Genomic DNA, 21978 nt, shown 5'->3' on the forward strand with positions numbered 1-21978 from the left:
TACTCTGTCCGCCTTATATTCCCAACATCATGATAAAAAAAATGTTCAAATGTGTTTGAAATCTTATGGAACTTAACTGCTAAGGTCATCAGTCCCTAAGCTTACACACTACGTAACCTAAATTATCCTAAGGGCAAACAAGCACACCCATGCCCGAGGGAGGACTCGAACCTCCGCCGGCACCAGGTGCACAATCCATTACTGAAGCGCCTAAGACCGCTCGGCTAATCCCGCGCGGCATCATGATCACATGACCAGAAATTAATAATTTATTAACTTCAGCAATATTTCTGGATCGATTCTCAGTCAGAAATTTGCCTTGGAAGGAAGGCATCTAACGTGCTTTGGTACTCCATAGGAGTTTACCAGGCAAATGCTGCTTTGTTTGTGGTTCAGTCCAACCAAAACCAGCCCGGCAATGCCATGCTACAATATGAGGGAAAGAGAGCAGCTGTTTCAGCAGGAATTTCTCGGGTGTCAAGTATCAAATAGGTGCCGCCTCCTAATGCTTTCTTTCGGCGTGGGGTGGGGGGATTAGCGTCACATCCAGTCTGTCAGTCGAGGCGCCCAAGCAGATACTCTTGTTGACGGACACGTCGCAATGTGAGACCCTGAGTGACCTGTGCGTATGGTGGTGTGAGCCAGTACTGGGTGTGGGATGGTGGACAGTGCGTACTTCGACAGATTTTTAACAGTGTAACTATGTGTGATGGGTGTTTCTTGATGGTATTCCTTGCATGATCAGAATGAAAAAACATTGCAATTGTTTAAATATTCCATAATTCACCTTAAACTGCATATATTGTTCAAATAAACAATATTCCACATACTGTCTAAATTATTTAAACAATACACTGGAATCGATTCCCACCACATTCCTTAAATAAACAAATAAACTATATTGTCTAAATTTTTAAACAACTTTCCATACACTACAATCGATTTCACTTCGAATGACCAATCATCTGAATCCTTTCCCACCAGTTTTTGGTGGGGGAGGTTAGGGGAAGGGCTGGGGAGTCTCTCAGAGTGGGGATTTAATTAACTGATTGATTTAAATAATTAGTCAAACAGGTGATATCAAAGGTGTGCTTGTACCAGTGACGGAAATTCCCAAAGGGGAGGAAAGGACGAGGGGGAGGGAGAGAATGAGGGGGAGGGGAAAGGTGACCTGGGAAACCACTTAAACGAAAATAGTTAAGAACCTGCCAATCAAAAGGATGGATTATTCCCAGGTGGTCATAATCCTCTTAGCAGAACAATAGATTAAGGACCTGTCAATCAAAGGAGAACAATAGGTTTGTCTCTAAATGTATACCTGCTCCCTGATGTAGGCAAAGCGCAATGTGTGCTGATGCCCCTGTTGCCCCATTATTTACAACTGGAGAATTACACAGTGATACTGTAGTGAAGACAATAAACAAACTTCGATCTGCTTTTCAGAAATAAAAGTGAGACAAGTACAGCCACACAAGAAACTGTGGTTCATCTTTTACTTCATTCTTTGTCACTTTATCATCACGACTATGACACATAACACCAGAAGTTAGAGAAGTCAATTGTAGAAGTGGGAGGAAAAGTAATGTTGGTTACACACCTGGAGTTCAGGTAGTTGTACAGATGTTGACTTGCTGCGATCACTGTAACAATTAAATTGAAGGTGTTACGGCTTCTTAATACAGCCACAACTCATTCCACATGTCTGTGACACTTGCGACTACTTTGCGCTACATTAAATATCTGAATTATCAATTAAATTGGTCAGTTTTACTCTTATGCTGGATGTTAGAGGTCTTTGCGCTTAAATGGGCCTCACAGGAAGGAAATGAGCAAAAAAGACAAATACTAGGAAAATACATTCCCGACATTTATAATTGGCAAATAAAACCTTCCCGCACCTTTCATTGGTGTGAAAGACGTGGCACACCTATCTGCCGGATAGTGTTTCAGAGTTGTCGTGTTTAAGCTCAAAAGAAAGACATATGGATGTATGAGGAAAATGTACTCCGAAATTCTTACAAATGTGCATAAAAGTGCAGTCGCATCAAACGCCTAGCAGCAATTAAAATTTGAACGCCACTGATCCATCAATAAGCTTATAAATGAACTGCTTGTCGTTTAATTCTGCTAAAGACCAAAATAAAGCAAAATCCGCCAATCATAATTATATTTTGTCGTTCTAACGTGATTAATTGCTTGCACTGGCACTTTTTCAAAGGCAAAAATCTTCTGGAAAGAATAATTCTCTTCAGAGCTCCATTACCACAATAAAAGTGCAATTTTTCTAAGCGAGATAACGCAGAAGTTAAAGTCACTGGAGTAGCATTCTAGAAGATTTCAAATCTCTCAGTTCAAACCTCTTTCAGATCTTCAAAATGTAACATTGGTGTGGTTTCCCCAACTGTTTGACACGGGTACTGGGATGATTTATTTGAATGTGGTTCCGAAAACTTCACTTCGGTTCATAATTCAATCAGATTGTGAGCTCTATCTCTTATGGGTGCACGTTAACGCGAATTCCACATTGTTTTGTTGAAGTCCAGTTCTTAGCAGAGTCGGTACTTTACTTTGTCGTTCATAGTTAGTAGAAAATGCTGCCTAACAATGTGTCATGTATGGACTGCTTTGATCACTTTGTTTGTCACTCCTCAGTCGATACGACCAATCTTTTACTTCGTGAGTGATCAATGAATTTAATACGAAACCATCGCACGATTTTACCGCCATACTTTCCACACGAGCATCTAGGTATCCTGTGAGGCTACAGTATCAATGAGTCATCAATGGAATCATTCAAATGGTACAAATACTCAGGTGTACTAATTTGTACAAATATGTAAAACCAAAAATCAAATAAGCTCATTTGTTGGTAAGACAGATGGAAGACCACAGTTCGCGGGCAGGATACTGCAAAAATGCAGTCAGTTTAGAAAAGAGGCTATTTACACATCAACTTTACCACCAATCTTACAACATCGCTCAAGTGTGTGGGACCCATATAATGATCATTTCTCGAATAGAAAATTTATCTCATGAATTATTGCTAGACGAAGGTGCTGCCTTATCATTGCTGTTAATCTGTAGACCACATAGTCGCGGGTCGCTAAAATCTATGACTTACGTCAAGTTTGTATAACATCCTCAAATATTCAGTTTCGACAGTTGCATGATGGCTCATCAATTTCAGGGACAAAAGATCTGCGCAGTTATCGTGGTTAAACGAACTACCATTGAAATTGAGAGTACATGACCGCGGGTGACCAGAATCAATTAGTCTCATAAAGAAAACCCCAACTGAATTTGACGAAATGAATAAATGAATAAGTAACTTGCACGTAGGAGGAATTTAGAATATCTGTACAAATAAAATCGTTCATCTTCGGATCCCGACAGGCACTCGGGGCCTAACGATCATACTCTGAACAACACACCTAAAACTAGCTTGAGACTAAAACCAAAATATCACGGTTCGTCAATTTTGCACACCATCATAGGCATCCGCTAAGGGTTTCAAGAGGTGGCACCTGCCTACTCATGGACTCTGATTACAGACTTATTATCATTACAGAATTCTCTGGAATTTCTAGGTGTCATTGTCGGCAGCTCTGCCAAACTACAAATTAACGAGATGAAAAATACTGTACTCTAGCGATCGCTATATATTTGGGGTTTTATTAGTTGTAACTCTGTTCATGCCCAATTACATTTACTCCTTGGTGCAATTTAAGTTCAGTCAAGAGAGATACGAACCTTTACAGAAACTTGCCGGAATAATCTCTTCAATATTTTTCTATCGCTTCCTCGTTCAGCCCTTACCGAGTTGCAGGAAGGAGTCGGTCTTCCGCCCTGGCGCGTTGATTCCGTCTTTGACTGCCAACACAGATATGGCAGCAGTATACATACCAGTTATCTGTCCCCAATTCCTACAAGGTCGCTCCCTCTCCTTGATGCATGACGGAGTAACAACAACGGTTGTGGAAAAACTAAACTTATGATGGGTTACTGACTCGGCATACGCTTTTTCATGACTTACGTATAAAAACTAAATTTATGATGGGTTACTGACTCTGCATACGCTTTTTCATGACTTACGTATTGCACTACATTCGGAAGATGGTTCAAATGGCTCTAAGCACTATGGGACTTAACATCTGAGGTCATCAGTCCCCTAGACTTAGATCTATTTAAACCTAACTAACCTAAGAACATCACACACATCCATGCCCGAGGCATGATTCGAACCTGCGACCGTAGCAGCAGCGCAGTTCCGTACTGAAGCGCCTAGAACCGCTCAGCCACAGCGGTCGGCACATTCATAAAAACAACCTGTATTTCTATTATGTAATTCTATACCCAATGCCAAACACAACAGTAGAAAAAAGGAAATAGCTGTTCCATTATCTGCGCCAGAAGAGAAGAAAACAAATTTGAAATTTCAAGGTCAAAAGCATCATCGAAGGTATTCGTACTCAGTAAATGTCTGAAGATGGCCTTGTAAGAAAACCGGTTAACAATAAAAGTAATATTGTAAAACAAAAGCAAACTGGTGCTATTCATTTATTATCTCCTTTCCGGGATTGGAACTTTGTGAAAATTTGTGAGTGCAACACAGCGCCATACAAAGCCAGGCAGCTACGAAACCTGCATACCAGTTGGCTTACTGCATAACAATGCGACAAACTGGAGAGACGAGGATTACCTCGATGCAGGACTAGGCTGCTAAAAGTTGATTCTACTGGCAAATATGAGAATGGTTTTGGAAGATTTGTCACATTTATCTAGTCGGATACTGACCGTAGGTTATAGTTTACCTAACAAACCCAAAAAAAGATCGCTTTCGGCATACATTTTGTTCGTCTTCAGTTACTCCAGTCGACATTAAGAAATTGGAATTAAGGAAGTATACAATAAATCTATTTCTTGAAATTTCCCTGGTGTGAAGAGCATTCCATGAAGTTTCGGGATTGCAATCGGATAAGGTCCACTTCTTGTCACGATATTTCGCCTGACAACCATTAAACCATTATCACTAGTTCACATACCTAACTTCACACCAAAATTTATGCAAAGACCCATGCAAAAAGCCTCTGTCGAATTTGCACCCTCCTCGAATACTGCTCCGTCGATGAGAAGCATCCTCATTTGTAATGATGACACTGCATGCGCACTCTCTGTCGAAATGCACACTCGCAGAGTTAAAATTCAACTGTCAAAATAAATTAAATTAACTCTCATTAGATGTATCATTGGTCACGAAATTGAAGAAGTTAAAGAATTCCCCGGCCCCACGCCCTGTCCAGTTGAAAGCTGCCATCACGATTAATAAGGTTTTTCGCTACACGCGATTCCACCGATTCTTTAATAACTGAATCCCAGAAGGATCTCGTAGAAGTCAAGATTTCCATGGCAGAATAATCCATGAAATGGATACAATGCTCGATAATGGCTGGGGGTACTGGCTGAGAAGAGCGGGTGTAGCGATAATATTCTATGCGTATTTCACGTATCGCGCGTTTTGTATGATCAATGTAGACTTTGGCACACAGCAGGTATTCTGTAGATTCCAGCCCTCCGCAACTACATTGACATTATTTTTCCTAATATTCTGCCTAATTTCGACGAAACATTGCCCTGGACAAACCGCTTCTTGTCCTCTTCGTCTAATGGGAGGTCACATTTCTTTTCATTTCAAGCTGTCCTGACCTGTTGTGGTGAACACTGATTCTAGGTGTTCCAGCTTCTTTGATAAGCTGTTTCAACCAGACTCAACATATATCCGGTGCAACAAAGTTCGAAGGTAAGACGGTGCTGGGCTCTACACACTGAAGTTTGAATAGTTTGGCTCGATCCCCAACGTGTTACGGCACGAATATATACAGAGTGGTCCACTGATAGTGACCGGGCCAAATATCTCACGAAATAAGCATCAAACGAAAAAACTACAAAGAACGAAACTCGTCTAGCTTGAAGGGGGAAACCAGATGGCGCTATGGTTGGCCCGCAAGATGGCGCTGCCATTGGTCAAACGGATATCAACTGAGTTTTATAAAATAGGAACCCCAATTTTTATTACCTATTCGTGTAGTGCGTAAAAAAAATATGAGTGTTTTAGTTGGACCACTTTTTTCGCTTTGTGATAGATGGCACTGTAATACTCACAATCGTATAAGTACGTGGAATCACGTAACATTCCGCCAGTGCGGACGGTATTTGTTTCGTGATACATTACCCGTGTCAAAATCGACCGTTTACCAAGCGGAAAAGGTCAATATCGTGTTGATGTATGACTATTGTGATCAAAATGCCCAACGGGTGTGTGCTGTGTATGGTGCTCGGTATCCTGGACGACATCTTCCGAGTGTCCGGACCGTTCGCCGGATAGTTACGTTATTTAAGGAAACAGGAAGTGTTCAGCCACATGTGAAACGTCAACCTCGACCTGCAACAAAGGATGATGCCCAAGCAGGTGTTTTAGCTGCTGTCGCGGCTAATCCGCACATCAGTAGCAGACAAATTGCGCGAGAATCGGGACTCTCAAAAACGTCGGTGTTGAGAATGCTACATCAACATCTATTGCACCCGTACCATACTTCTATGCACCAGGAATTGCATGGCGACGACTTTGAACGTCGTGTACAGTTCTGCCACTGGGCACAAGAGAAATTACGTGATGATGACAGATTTTTTGCACGCGTTCCATTTAGCGACGAAGCGTCATTCACCAACAGCGGTAACGTAAACTGGCATAATGTGCACTATTGGGCAACGGAAAATCCACGATGACAGCGACAAGTGGAACATTAGCGACCTTGGCGGGTTAATGTGCGGTGCGGCATAAGGATAATTGGCTCCCATTTTATTGATGGCATTCTAAATGGTGCAATGTATGCTGATTTCCTAAGTAACGTTCTACCGATGTTAATACAAGATGTTTCACTGCATGACAGAATGGTGATGTACTTCCAACATGGTGGAAGTCCGGCACATAGCTCGTGTGCGGTTGAAGCGGTATTGAATAGCATATTCCATGACAGGTATATTGGTAGTCGAAGCACCATACCACGGCCCGCGCGTTCGCTGGATCTGACGTCCCCGGATTTCTTTCTGTGGGGAAAGTTGAAGGATATTTGCTATCGTGATCCACCGACAACGCCTGACAACATGCGTCAGCCCATTGTCAATGCTTGTGCGAACTACGGAAGGCAAACTACTCGCTGTTTAAACTATTATATCTTTTCATGGCGCGTCTAAATAAGTTAGTCTTACATATTTTTCTGTCCATGAGTGCCAACTCTCACCTCCGTGTTCTTCGCAGGATTCCACGAGATAAGAAAACATCCTAACCGCAGTTGCGTTTGATACATTGAACATAAGCAGGATCAAACTGGAATTGTGTAACTGAATAGTATAAGACGAAAAATTTCCATGGGAAGATTTTTACCGAGGAGTGTGTGACAAACTGCTGTTGCTCCTGCTGCTGCTGCTGCTGTTATTGTTTTTGCTGTTGTTGATGTATGATCATGAAGATGAGGATGATGATAATAACGATAGTGATGACAGGATAATATACGCTGCAATTCTTTGGATAATTATGCCTGCATAAATACCTAAATTTTTTGTGGATTATTAAATCCAATAATTTGAGATTATGTGGAAACTAGGCTTTCATTTTGAAAGCTGAAAGAGGAAAAGCCTAAACAATATTTGAGAAAGAGGAAGTAAATTTTTAATAACTGCATTCTTAAGATTTGCATCAACCATACTGGAACACTGAAGGACATCTTGTAAATAAGAAACTTTAATTTGAAGACGCTGAAAGAAGGTCGTAGCTAATAAACTGATCACACCCCTTTTGTGACTGCAAGATTCATGCAATGAGTACGCCACTGCTGAATATTGTGAATTAGAAATATATATTAATATTATTGCAAAAGCGTTAAAAATACTTTCAATGAGATAAATATAACTTTATTGCAAAGGATTTTCTCTATTTAAAATAATCTGGTACTAATTATTGTCATCAGCAGTAGAGAAGTACTGAATGATGACACTTTTGCATCCATAGATGTTAGCAAGTTATACATATACCACACAACGCCGAGATTATCAACGCATTTTTCAGATGTCGCACAACTCCTTCTTGACGTTACGATTTTTCTCCGTCAGTGTATTTTAGAGTTGTTCAAAAATTAAGCACATTTTCAAGGAAAATTTGGAGTACCCATAAAGAATATGTGAGGAGGAGCAAATGGAGGTCAACGTGAAGTTAGAGAAGATACTGTGACTCAAGAAAATTATAATTTTAACGTAATTGAACTGAATACTTAAGAGGCCACTACACAGTAATTGTACTGCGTAGTTGGCACTAGCCAAAAATTAACTGCGTGGGGAGAGTAAAGGTGGAAGACTTGCTGGGCGAGTGAGCAATTAAACGGGCGGTGGGCGGGTGTTTAGCAGGTGGAATGTCGCAATACCGCGGCGGTGACTGAGGTGAGGCGAGGTGAGCCGCGCTTAATGGAATAGACAATGAGGGCGGCGAGGCGCGTAGGCCGCGCAGTGCTAACTCCCGGCGGTGCGGGCTTAGGGCGGCTGCCGCCTCATTGTGGGCGGCCTAAGCCGGACGCTGTGGGCGGCGGCGCCAGCGGAGGCGGCAGCGGCGCTGTTCCTTTCAGTGGCAGCGCTGTTGTGCTGAGCACTTGTCTGCCGCACAGCACGGGGCACTCAGTGAATGCATGCATGCAATATAGACATGCTACCGGCCACAGACCCTGTCGCTTGCTCAGATTCGTGGCCAACTACAAATACTTTGATCAAATTACTTCACTAGAGCTATTATGCCAGTGGCAGCCAAGAATTCGGGTCAGTAATGATGACCTGGCATGCGTTCAACCTGGCTGGCACATTTCCCCCACCGCTCCCCTTGCCGTCTGACAGCGACAAAGGAGAAGAGGGGGAAATGCACGATACTCGTATTTGAATGGCAATGCAATCGCACTGCATACTACTTGGTTTTACATTTCACAGTCCCCATCTGTCGGAAACGTGCGTTTTCGTTGCCAACTTTGAGACGTCGGTGAGGGTGGTACCGATCTATGATAGCACAGTTCAGAGTACAAATAAATACATTTGTTTCACTTAAGTACACTTTGAACAAAAAAATGGGTCAAATGGCTCTGAGCACTATGGGACTTAACATCTCAGGTCATCAGCCCCCTAGAACTTAGAACTACTTAAACCTAACTAACCTAAGAACATCTCACACATCCATGCCCGAGGCAAGATTCGAACCTGCGACCGTAGCGGTCGCGAGGTTCCACACTGAAGCGCCTAGAACCGCTCGGCCACCAGCGGCCGACCGCTTTGAACACACTTGGCATTTCACACCTCTGTAATCCTCCACAACCATTCTTTTCATATATAAGCTTAAAATCCACAGTGCACTACAGTGCATCCACAGTGCACCAGCTTCAAATGCAGCTGATTGCTGCAGCTATTTCTTTGTGAGATTCCAACAAATCAAATGGCTCTGAGCACTATGGGACTCAACTGCTGAGGTCATTAGTTCACTAGAACTTAGAACTAGTTAAACCTAACTAACCTAAGGACATAACAAACATCCATGCCGAGGCAGGATTCGAACCTGCGACCGTAGCGGTCTTGCGGTTCCAGACTGCAGCGCCTTTAACCGCACGGCCACTTCGGCCGGCGAGATTCCAACAGCTTATTACGATTTTTGTAGGCAGACAGCTTTGTGTTGTTCAGAATTTCATATTTTTCATACTTTGCAGTGATCACGGTGGTGCCAGCCCTAAACAATGTGACACCATATGAAAACAATGGCCCTCGCTCTTTTATCAAAGATCTTTGCTAAAAGATTCGCTACTATGCTTTCAAAGATTCTACCACGGGTTTGAAAAGTATTTATCGTTGCCCATGAACACTACATTACTGATATATGAATAAATGAAGATGGTATCTGTTCTTTCGGACATGTACGAAAGGATAGACACTATCCACATAATATAGATAAGGTTTACCGGCCAGTGATCTTCTTTAGTGCAGATGCACTCACATTGCTCAAACGCTTACGGGAATCGGCAGATTGACTGTGGCGAGTAGTGAGTATAGTAGGCAGGGGCACTACAACTGTAGTGACTGGACAGTAAGCTGGAAATGTGAGACTGACGGTCAAACTAGCATCTGTGTCCTCCATGACTCAGTCGGATAGAGCGTCTGCAGGAGATCCTGGGTTCGAGTCCCGGTCGGCCCACGAATGTTCAACTCTCCTCGTTGATATTTATCAAAGCCTGTAAGCAGCCAATGGTCTGGAATTCATTTTAATTTCATTCTGGGTTCGAGTCCCGGTCGGCCCACGAATGTTCAACTCTACTCGTTGATATTTATCAAAGCCTGTAAGCAGCCAATGGTCTGGAATTCATTTTAATTTCATTCTACATTATTGATGTCACGCAGACATGCGCTGAGGCCTCTGTTTATCGTTGGCAAGCTTACATTATAGTCTTCCCAGTTCCAAAACTACGCAAATCACTATAAGTATGTGGCAGAGCGTACTTACTATACTTCCAAGTACACTGCCTGACAGAAAAATCTTAAGTAGTCATAAGAGAAGCGAGAAAAGAGAAATACAAGTTCGCAGGTTCAGTTTATAAGTGATGTTATTACAAAGATCTTAACAGATGTTCTATCATCCTTTTTCTTCTCCCTGTCCGTGTTTTCCACATATTCCTTTCCTCTCCGATTCTGCGCAGAACCTCCTCATTCCTTGCCTTATCAGCCCAACTAATATTCAAAATTTGTCTGTAGTAGCACATCTCAAATGCTTAGATTGTCTTCTGTTCTAGTTTTCCCACAGTCCATGTTTCGCTGACAAACAATGCTGTACTCCAAGCGTACATTCTCAGAAACTTCTTCCTGAAATTAAGGTCTATGTTTGATACTAGTAGACTTCTCTTGGTCTGTAATGCTCTTTTTGCGATTGCTAGTCTGCTTTTGATTTCCTCCTTGCTCCGTTCGTCATTGGTTATTTTGATGCCTAGGTAGCAAAATTCCTTAACTTCATCTACTTCGTGACGGTCATTCCTGTTGTTAAGTTTCTCGCTGTTCTTATTTCTACTACTTCTCATTATTTTCGTCTTTCTTCGATTTACTCTCACTTCATAGTGTGTACTCATTAGACTGTTCATTCCATTCAGCAAATCATGTAATTCTTCTTCACTTTCACTCAGGATAGCAATATCATTAGCGAATCGTATCATTGATATCCTCACGAATTATAATCCCACTCTTGAACCTTGAGTTTATATCCATCACTGCTTCTTTGCTGCACAGATTAACCAGTGCATCCCTGTCTCATAGGCACTGCGGTCTTTTGGAAACAAAATAAGAAATTTAAAAATTTATAAAATTAAGAAAAAATAAAATATTCAAATATTTAAAGAAAAAAAAGAAAAGAAACACAAAAATCTGTTATTCCCTCTTGGCTGTTGTCCCTATTTTTATCAGACTTTCGAAAATCTTTCACCATTTACGTTGTCCAACGCTTTTTCCAGGTCGACAAATCCTATGAAAAGTCTTCATTTTTCCTTATTTTTTGCTTCCATTATCAACCGCAACTTCAGAATTGCCTCTCTGATGCCTTTACCTATTGTACAGCCCAACCGATCGTCACCTAACACATCCTCAATTTTCTTTTCCGTCATTCTGTATATTATTCTTGTCGGCAACTTGGATACTTGAGCTTGACTGTGAGATAATTCTCGCACTTTTCAGTCCCTGCAGTCTTCGGAATTGTGAGGATGATATATCTCCGAAAGTCAGATGGTATGTCGCCAGGCTCATACATTCTACACATCATCGTAAATAGTCGTTTTTTTGTTATTTCCCCTAACGATTTTAGGGACCGATGACTTCACTGTTTGGTCCCGCCCCCAAAATCAACCAAGCAAACCAACCTAATGATTTTAGAAATTCCGGCGGAATGGTATCTATCCCTCCTGCTGTATTTGATCGTAAGCAATCCAAAAATCTTTTAAATTGTGATTGTAATACTGGATCGGCTATCTTTTCTAAATCGACTCTTGTTTCTCGTTCGATCACATCAGACAAATCTTCCCCTTCATAGAGGCCTTCAATGTGCTCTTTCCACCTATTCGCTCTCTCCTCTGCATTTAGCAGTGGAGTTCCCGTTGCATTCTTAATTTAAACCACCCTTATTTTAAATTTCACGGAAAATTGTTTGGCTTTCCTAGATGCTGAGTCAGTCTATATCTTTTTCGAGTTTTTCAGATTTTTCGTTTAGCCATTTCGTCTTAGCTTCCCTGCACTTCCCATTTGTTTCATTTCTCATCAACTATATTTCTGTGTTCCAGAATTTCACTGAACGTTTTTTTTACTTCCTTCTTTCATCGATCAACTGAAGTATTTCTACATCTACATGGATACTCTGAAAATACCATTTAAGTGCCTGGCAGAGATTTCATCGTACTGCCTTCACACTAATTCTCTATTATTCCAATCCCTTACAGCGCTCGGAAAAAACGAACATCTACACCTTTCCGTGCGAGGTCTGATTTTCCTTATTTTATTATGGTGGTCGTTTCTCGCTACGTAGGTCAGCGTCAACAAAATATTTTTTTTCTGTTATCCATGGTTTCTTTGCAGTTACCTTCTATGTACCTATATTTTTCTTTCCAACTTCTGTGATTGTCCTTTTTAGAGATGCCCATTCCTCTTCAACAGTACTGCCTACTGAGCTACTCCTTATTGCTGTATCTATAGCCTCAGAGAACTTCAAGCGTATCTCGTCATTTTACTTCTTTGCGTAGAAGATCATAGATCTAGTCAGAAATATGTTGATAAACAGGAGATTCAAGTTATCTCTGAATGGGAAAACAAGCAGCTACAGGACACTACAAAATGGTCTCCCCCAAGGGTCTGTGCTGGCTCCATGCCTTTTCAATTTATACATAGCGGACATCCCAAACCTGGAATCTCGTTCTTTTATGTATGCAGATGACATCGCTATCGCGGCTCACGCCAACACTTTCGAAGAACTGGAAGAAATTTTAAACAGGGACCTGGAACGACTACAACAATATTATGACAACTGGCACCTCAAAGTAAATCCGACTAAATCCGTGGCATCAATAATGCACTTGTGTAACAAAGATGCAAATCGTGAGCTAAAAGTGCAAATAAAAGGTAAATTGTTGAAAAACGATAGAACGCCAAAATATCTGGGTGTTAAGTTAGATCGCACTCTCACATATAAGAGCCACCTGTACGAAGTCGCCCAAAAAATGAAAACAAGAAACAACATCATAATGAAACTGGCAGGAACAACCTGGGGATGTTCCACTGAAACTCTACGCACATCAGCACTGGCACTTCTGTATAGTGTAGCGGAATATTGCGCACCCGTCTGGGCCCGCGGCCCGCAGTAGGCATGTCAGATATATTGATGTGCAACTTAACGAGACAATGAGGCTCATAACAGGAACAGTAAGACCCACCCCGAAACCTTGGCTGCCCGTCCTTGCCAATATCGAACCACCCTCGATTAGACGTGAAAGAGCAATCCAGAGGTACAAAGAAAAGTTCAGGGACCTACCTCCTCCCCCTGACAGATTGATGTCAAGAAATCCCTTCTGGAAAGAACTCAAACAACAGATTGATATCGATAACCTGTGGAAACAGCAATGGCAGGAAAGCAAAGTGAATAACAGTTTCCTTATTGAGGACCCATCTCAACGAGTTCCAGGCTTCCAACTCCAACGTAGAGTGTGGGTAACCCTAAATCGTCTGCGGACAGGTGTTGGTCGGTGCGGATATTTGCTGAAAAAGTGGGGTTTCTCCCAGGACCCCAATTGTGAGTGCGGAGAGAGTCAAACCATGCAGCATATAGTTGAGTGCGACGTACACGGACTTAAGGGAGGAAATCTGATGGACATACATGTGATAAGTGACCAAGCACTTTTGTGGCTGGAAACCCTGAAAATTTTATTGTAAATCATTGTTAATGTTAATTTAAATTTTTATGTTGATGTTTGTAAGTGTATCACGCTTTGCTTGTAGCTGAACGAGAAAAAAAAAAACTTCTTTGCGTATTGATTCTTCCTCATTAACCTCTTAAATTTCAGCCTCCTCTTTATCACTATTACATTGTGATGTGAATCTATATCTGCTCCTGGGTATGCCTTACAATCTAGTATTTGATTTCGGAATCGCTATCTGGCCATGATGTAATCTAAATGGAATCTTACAGTATCACGTGGCCTTTTCCATCTATACCTCCTCCTCCTCTTGTGATTCTTGAACAGAGTATTAGCTATTATTAGTTGAATTTTATTGCAGAACTCAATTAGTCTTTCTTCCCTCTCATTCCTTGTCCGAACGCAGTAACCATGCCTTCTATTCTTTCCCCACAACTGCATTCCAGACCCCGTGGCTATTCAACTTTCATTTCCCTCTACGTACTGTATTATCCTTTCAGTATCCTCATAAGCTTTCAGTATCTCTTCATCTTCGTCTTGCGACGTTGGCATGTATACCCGAACTAATGTTGTCGTTGTTGGTTTGCTGTCGATTCTGATAAGAATGACCTTATCACTAAACTGTTCACAGTAACAAACTCTCTGCGCAACTTCCCTAATCATAACGAGTCCTACTCTCATTATACCATTTTCTGTTGCTGCTAATATTACCCTATACTCATATACACACTTATCTTCTGTCGATTTCACTTCACACAATGCGACGCCATTCATCGGCATTCCGTGTTTCCCGGTCACAGCACCACTCCAAACGCAGCTTATTTTTCTCGTCGGTTGTGCAGAGACCATCATCAGTCCATATTTTATGTCCACCCAATTTTCAGTATGCTTCTGTGACACCACATCTGAAACGCTTCGATTTTCTTACTTCCTGGTTTTTCACTGCCTGTGATTCAGACGTACTGTACATTTCATAAATTTCTTCCTCGTGCTAATGCCTGTGTTTGATACTAGTAGACTTCTTTCGGCGAGGAATGTTCTCTTTCCTGTTCTAGCCAGCTTTTTGTTTGACCGTCTGTGCGATCGTTTAGTGGTTTCCTTCCAAGGTAGCACAATTCCTTCGCTGTCTGTCCTCCTTGTTCACCAACTTCGGTAAGCCTACAGCTAATATGATTACTGCTATTCTTCATAACTTTCGTGTCTCTTCTCTTTAATCTCAATTAAAATTCCTTATTAGTGAGAATATTCTTTCCATTTATTCCATTTTACAAGTCTCTTAAGTCTTCTTCACTTTCGTTGAGAACAGTAACGTCATCCTGCAATCTTATCCTTGATGTCTCTCTCTTGAAACTATATTACATTTTTAATGGCTTCTTCGAGGTATAGATCGAACAGTAGGGGTGAAAGACTGCACATCTTATTTATTTAACAAGGAAATTCAATCTATTTTCTTTTCGATACCTAAACTAGTAGCGAAAATAAAATAAAATAACTTCTTGAACTGGACGGCTGTTTAGCGAATTTCCTAGTTAAATATTTGATCAGCTGCCGTCCCATGTTCAAAATGGACCAACAAAGACCATACTTCTGTCCTACACCCTTTTTAATCACACTCCGAGGTTACGTATCTCCAATTTACCGTTAGTGTCAGCTATTCTTTACTCATATCCTGGAAAATTTGTGGAACATTCGTTGATGAAATTCTTTGGAGAAAATGTGTTTAGCAACTCAGTTTTAGTGGCGATTTTGTTGGAAATATTTCCATTGCTACCACGCAATGAACCTGTTAATTATTTATTGTTGTTGTTGTTGTGGTCTTCAGTCCTGAGACTGGTTTGATGCAACTCTCCATGCTACTCTATCCTGTGCAAGCTTCTTCATCTCCCAGTACCTACTGCAACCTACATCCTTGTGAATCTGCTTAGTGTATTGATCTCTTGGTCTCCCTCTACGATTTTTACCCTCCACGCTGCCCTCCAATGCTAAATTTGTGATCCCTTGATGCCTCAAAACATGTCCTACCAACCGATCCCTTCTTCTGGTCATGTTGTGCCACAAACTTCTCTTCTCCCCAATCCTATTCAATACCTCCTCATTAGTTACGTGATCTACCCACCTTATCTTCAGCATTCTTCTGTAGCACCACATTTCGAAAGCTTTTATTCTCTTCTTGTCCAAACTGGTTATCGTCCATTTTTCACTTCCATACATGGCTACACTCCATACAAATACTTTCAAAAACGACTTCCTGACATTTAAATCTATACTCGATGTTAACAAATTTCTCTTCTTCAGAAACGATTTCCTTGCCATTGCCAGTCTACATTTTATATCCTCTCTACTTCGACCATCATCAGTTATTTTACTCCCTAAATAGCAAAACTCCTTTACTACTTTAAGTGTCTCATTTCCTAATCTAATCCCCTCAGCATCACCCGATTTAATTCGACTACATTCCATTATACTCGTATTGCTGTTGTTGATGTTCATCTTATATCCTCCTTTCAAGACACTGTCCATTCCGTTCAACTGCTCTTCCAAGTCCTTTGCTGTCTCTGACAGAATTACAATGTCATCGGCGAACCTTAAAGTTTTTACTTCTTCTCCATGAATTTTAATACCAATTCCGAATTTTTCTTTTGTTTCCTTTACTGCTTGCTCAATATACAGATAGAATAACATCGGGGAGAGGCTACAACCCTGTCTCACTCCCTTCCCAACCACTGCTTCCCTTTCATGCCCCTCGATTCTTATAACTGCCATCTGGTTTCTGTACAAATTGTAAATAGCCTTTCGCTCCCTGTATTTTACCCCTGCCACCTTCAGTATTTGAAAGAGAGTATTCCAGTTAACGTTGTCAAATGCTTTCTCTAAGTCTACAAATGCTAGAAACGTAGGTTTGCCTTTTCTTAATCTTTCTTCTAAGATAAGTCGTAAGGTTAGTATTGCCTCACGTGTTCCAACATTTCTACGTAATCCAAACTGATCTTCCCCGAGGTCCGCTTCTACCAGTTTTTCCATTCGTCTGTAAAGAATTCGCGTTAGTATTTTGCAGCTGTGACTTTTTAAACTGATTGTTCGATAATTTTCACATCTGTCAACACCTGCTTTCTTTGGGATTGGAATTATTATATTCTTCTTGAAGTCTGTGGGTATTTCGCCTGTCTCATACATCTTGCTCACCAGATGGTAGAGTTTTGTCATGACTGGCTCTCCCAAGGCCATCAGTAGTTCTAATGGAATGTTGTCTACTCCCGAGGCCTTGTTTCGACTCAGGTCTTTCAGTGCTCTGTCAAACTCTTCACGCAGTATCTTATCTCCCATTTCATCTTCATAATATTGTCCTCAAGTGCATCGCCCTTGTATAAACCCTCTATATACTCCTTCCACCTTTCTGCCTTCCCTTCTTTGCCTAGAACTGGGTTGCCATCTGAGCTCTTGATATTCATACAAGTGGTTCTCTTATCTCCAAAGGACTTTTTAATTTTCCTGTAGGCAGTATCTATCTTACCCCTAGTGAGACAAGCCTCTACATCCTTACATTTGTCCTCTAGCCATCCCTGCTTAGCCATTTTGCACTTCCTGTTGATATCATTTTTGAGACGTTTGTATTCCTTTTTGCCTGCTTCATTTACTGCATTTTTATATTTTCTCCTTTCATCAATTAAATTCAATATTTCTTCTGTTACCCAAGGATTTCTATTAGCCCTCGTCTTTTTACCTACTTGATCCTCTGCTGCCTTCACTACTTCATCCCTCAGAGCTACCCATTCTTCTTCTACTGTATTTCTTTCCCCCATTCCTGTCAATTGTTCCCTTATGCTCTCCCTGAAACTCTCTACAACCTCTGGTTCTTTCAGTTTATCCAGGTCCCATCTCCTTAAATTCCTGCCTTTTTGCAGTTTCTTCAGTTTCAATCTGCAGTTCATAACCAATAGATTGTAGTCAGAATCCACATCTGCCCCTGGAAATGTCTTACAATTTAAAACCTGGTTCCTAAATCTCTGTCTTACCATTATGTTATCTACCTGATACCTTTTAATATCTCCAGGATTCTTCCAGGTATACAACCTTCTTTCATGATTCTTGAACCAAGTGTTAGCTATGATTAAGTTATGCTCTGTGCAAAATTCTACAAGGCGGCTTCCTCTTTCATTTCTTCCCCCCAATCCATATTCACCTACTATGTTTCCTTCTCTCTCTTTTCCTACTGACGAATTCCAGTCACCCATGACTATTAAATTTTCGTCTCCCTTCACTACCTGAATAATTTCTTTTATCTCGTCATACATTTCATCAATTTCTTCATCATCTGCAGAGCTAGTTGGCATATAAACTTGTACTACTGTAGTAGGCATGGGCTTTGTGTCTATCTTGGCCACAATAATGCGTTCACTATGCTGTTTGTAGTAGCTAACCCGCACTCCTATTTTTTTATTCATTATTAAACCTACTCCTGCATTACCCCTATTTGATTTTGTATTTATAACCCTGTATTCACCTGACCAAAAGTCTTGTTCCTCCATCCACCGAACTTCACTAATTCCCACTATATCTAACTTTATCCTATCCATTTCCCTTTTTAAATTTTCTAACCTACCTGCCCGATTAAGGTATCTGACATTCCACGCTCCGATCCGTAGAATGCCAGTTTTCTTTCTCCTGATAACGACGTCCTCTTGAGTAGTCCCCGCCCGGAGATCCGAATGGGGGACTATTTTACCTCCGGAATATTTTACCCAAGAGGACGCCATCATCTTTTAATCATACAGTAAAGCTGCATGTCCTCGGGAGAAATTACGACTGTAGTTTCCCCTTGCTTTCAGCCGTTCGCAGTACCAGCACAGCAAGGCCGTTTTGGTTAATGTTACAAGGCCAGATCAGTCAATCATCCAGACTGTTGCCCCTGCAACTACTGAAAAGGCTGCTGCCCCTCTTCAGGAACCACATGTTTGTCTGGCCTCTCAACAGATACCCCTCCGTTGTGGTTGCACCTACGGTACGGCCATCTGTATCGCTGAGGCACGCAAGCCTCCCCACCAACGGCAAGGTCCATGGTTCATGGGGGGAATTATTTATTACCGTATGCATTACATACGACCAGAATGTATTCAGATTTTCTGCCAGGTACGTCGTGCAAAGTGTTACAAGCATCCCATATTGAAGTCCGCACTGTTTCGACATTCCTTAAACTGTTGCCATGCTTTGAGATTTCGCGTTCTTTTACGAGTGACATGTCCTTCTCGTAGCTTCTGCAACATCAGTACCCTCATACACATTGTGGGATCAGTCCTTTTTTTTAAATTTCCTTAGTAGAACACTCTGAATTGCTGTCAGTAGTAGGGTAATAGCGATATTTTATCTGTGGATGCCTACATTCAGGGCAACGCCATGATGTCATCATGCCCCTCGATTCTTCCCCTCTGCCACACTCACACCTCCCCCGTCCTCCCCAATTCTCTATTTAATTTCTTGCAAATAGGCCAATTAGAGAGCCCCAAAGCAAATTGCATTACAGTAAACAAATATTCAGCTCTCCCAAACACACCGCAGCATGGTATTGTTGACTGGCTAATATAGCTTTTTATTCTACTTTCATTATCTCCAAGGTTAGGCCTAGCACAGATTATGCTCCACATGTGCTGCAGAAATAGAATTTTCGTCACATTAAGTTCAGGAATGGTGCACTCCGCTAACCAACATTTTAAGGGAGGAGATTGTATCAAGTGTGGCAATTTCTTGCCCAGGATCCCAGACTGACATTACATCATGCCTGCGTTTTGCCACTGACGAGTGTAACATGGTACTTTGGTTGATGGAATGTTTACCTGCCGGCGCGAATGGAGGGATGAGAGAACGCTGATCACTGCGAGCTGGCTTCACGGCGCTGTTCGGTCGAATGCGAAAGTGTAGCCACGAGCCGAGAGTAGGGCTTGTTTGTGTGAGGCCGCCGGACCCACAGCAGTGGCTGTGGGCCGTCTGAGCAGAGCAGACTTGAGCCACTAGAACCTGTTAGTGGTCCTTCTATGTTAGACGCACTGAGGACATCGTGTATACATGCTGTGTAAGTGGTTAGCTGTGCTAGTCACCTTTCTCTTCTGAACAGGTACCGTTCTGTAATCTGCTGTTTGTTTAATCGACATTGTCTGACAACCGTCCGTGAACAGTGTGTCGCCGGACTATGTTTGTTACTGTTGGCATTAAACCCCGCCAACGGTGTATTTTGTTAGCTGTATATGCTGTATAAGATACAGATCTAGTGATGATTGTGTGTGATCAGTTGGATAGTTGGTTGGCTTGGTCTTTTTTAATTTTTTGTTTTATTATTTGTTTCGGTTTTTACATTGTGATTAACGCTGCTGTAAAACCAGTTGGTGGCACTACGAGTAGTGTATGTTAACAAATTCAGCCTCGGTTGTTTTTCTGTTTCTAATATTGATCTGTTTCAGGTTAGTGTGTTGTATCGCCTTGTATCTTCCATATGCTGAGGTGGACTGATGTTGAAGTACCAAGGTGCACGTTTGTGGGAGGATGCAGTGGCATATGCCCATGTACCACACAATGGAAGCTGCTGTTGTCAGGATGGAGGTACAACCACCAATATGTGATATGTGATTCGTAACGTTTTTGATTTGGGTTCAGTACTAATATAATTATGGAATATGACGTTTAATTTGTAAAGGCGAAGAATCCGGTAGCGACGGAGTGTAATACATGACATCAAACATTTGTTTGAAAATGACTTACGATCGAAATTAGCTAATCGCATGATTTAAGTAAAGAACAACAGTCAACAACGATTATGTTTTTCTTTACAAACTACTTTTTTATCGTCTCTTACAATTTATTCGCCATTCTTCACACATTAAAGTTCGATATTTATCAAACTTTTTGGGGTTGGTCACCACATAACACGTATTAAATGAATAAACTTTCTTTACATCTGGAACTCATGTACATCATCAATATCAGCAGAGGTGTGGCCCACAATAGGATGAATACATTTCTGCATTCGTTTTGGTGTGGGTTCAAATAGCCTCAGAATGTTATCTCTAGGGATTTCTTGCCGTGACTAAATGAAGTGCTGTGTCACTTCATGACGAATGACGGCAGGAATTTGAAAGTATACGACTACTTACTGGATCACAAATATGCTGCATGTGTGACAAATCAAGGGACCATTAAGAATCCATATAATACTCAAGGAGTCTATGGAGTGAATTGCAGTTCGTAGTATTGCATTATCCTGCTGAAATATACTGTTTTGTACCATGATCTTGAAATGTATGTCAACAGGTATACCACACTTTCCACTGTCTTGTAATAATCATAAAATCAGTCTGTTTTCTAACCAATAACACATCACACCACGATTCCAAGAGATGAAGAGAACTGCTGTTTTCTGTGACCTTCCAACATGTCGTCTACATATACTTAGCCGTCGATCCGACTGCCACAGACAGAAGCGAGACTCATCGCTGTACACCTTAGAATGCCACTCAGCGCCCCTTCTGAGCCTGGTGCAAAGCCATGCACGTCCCTGTAGTCTGTGGTATGGTGCAATTAGTAAAGCGTAGCGACTCGAAATCTCAATCTAAGTACCAGTAAACTGTTCCTGACGGTCATAGTGTGTCTATCTGCCCCATTTTCAGCTGCTGTCAAACGTCTCTTCGTCACAGCCAGTCGAACAGTGCTACATTCTGGGGGTGTTTTCCTTCTTGAGAGATTAGTGTTTCTTACATATTCTCTCTTCGCCCTCCACAAAGTACTAGGGAATTGTACTGGATAAATCGCTTACCTTCAAGCTGCACACACAGGAACGGATAAAAGACACGCATAAGACCTCTCCTTATCAGCAGGGAAGTCAATGTCCGAATAAAGCTTGAGTTATATCACTCTATGATGCAACTATAACTTATGTGTGGGTGAAAAACGTGGGGTCCCTATTTGATCTGTTCAGACACTC

The sequence above is a fragment of the Schistocerca serialis genome, chromosome 1 (genome assembly GCF_023864345.2).
Source record: "Schistocerca serialis cubense isolate TAMUIC-IGC-003099 chromosome 1, iqSchSeri2.2, whole genome shotgun sequence".
NCBI lineage: Eukaryota > Metazoa > Arthropoda > Insecta > Orthoptera > Acrididae > Schistocerca > Schistocerca serialis.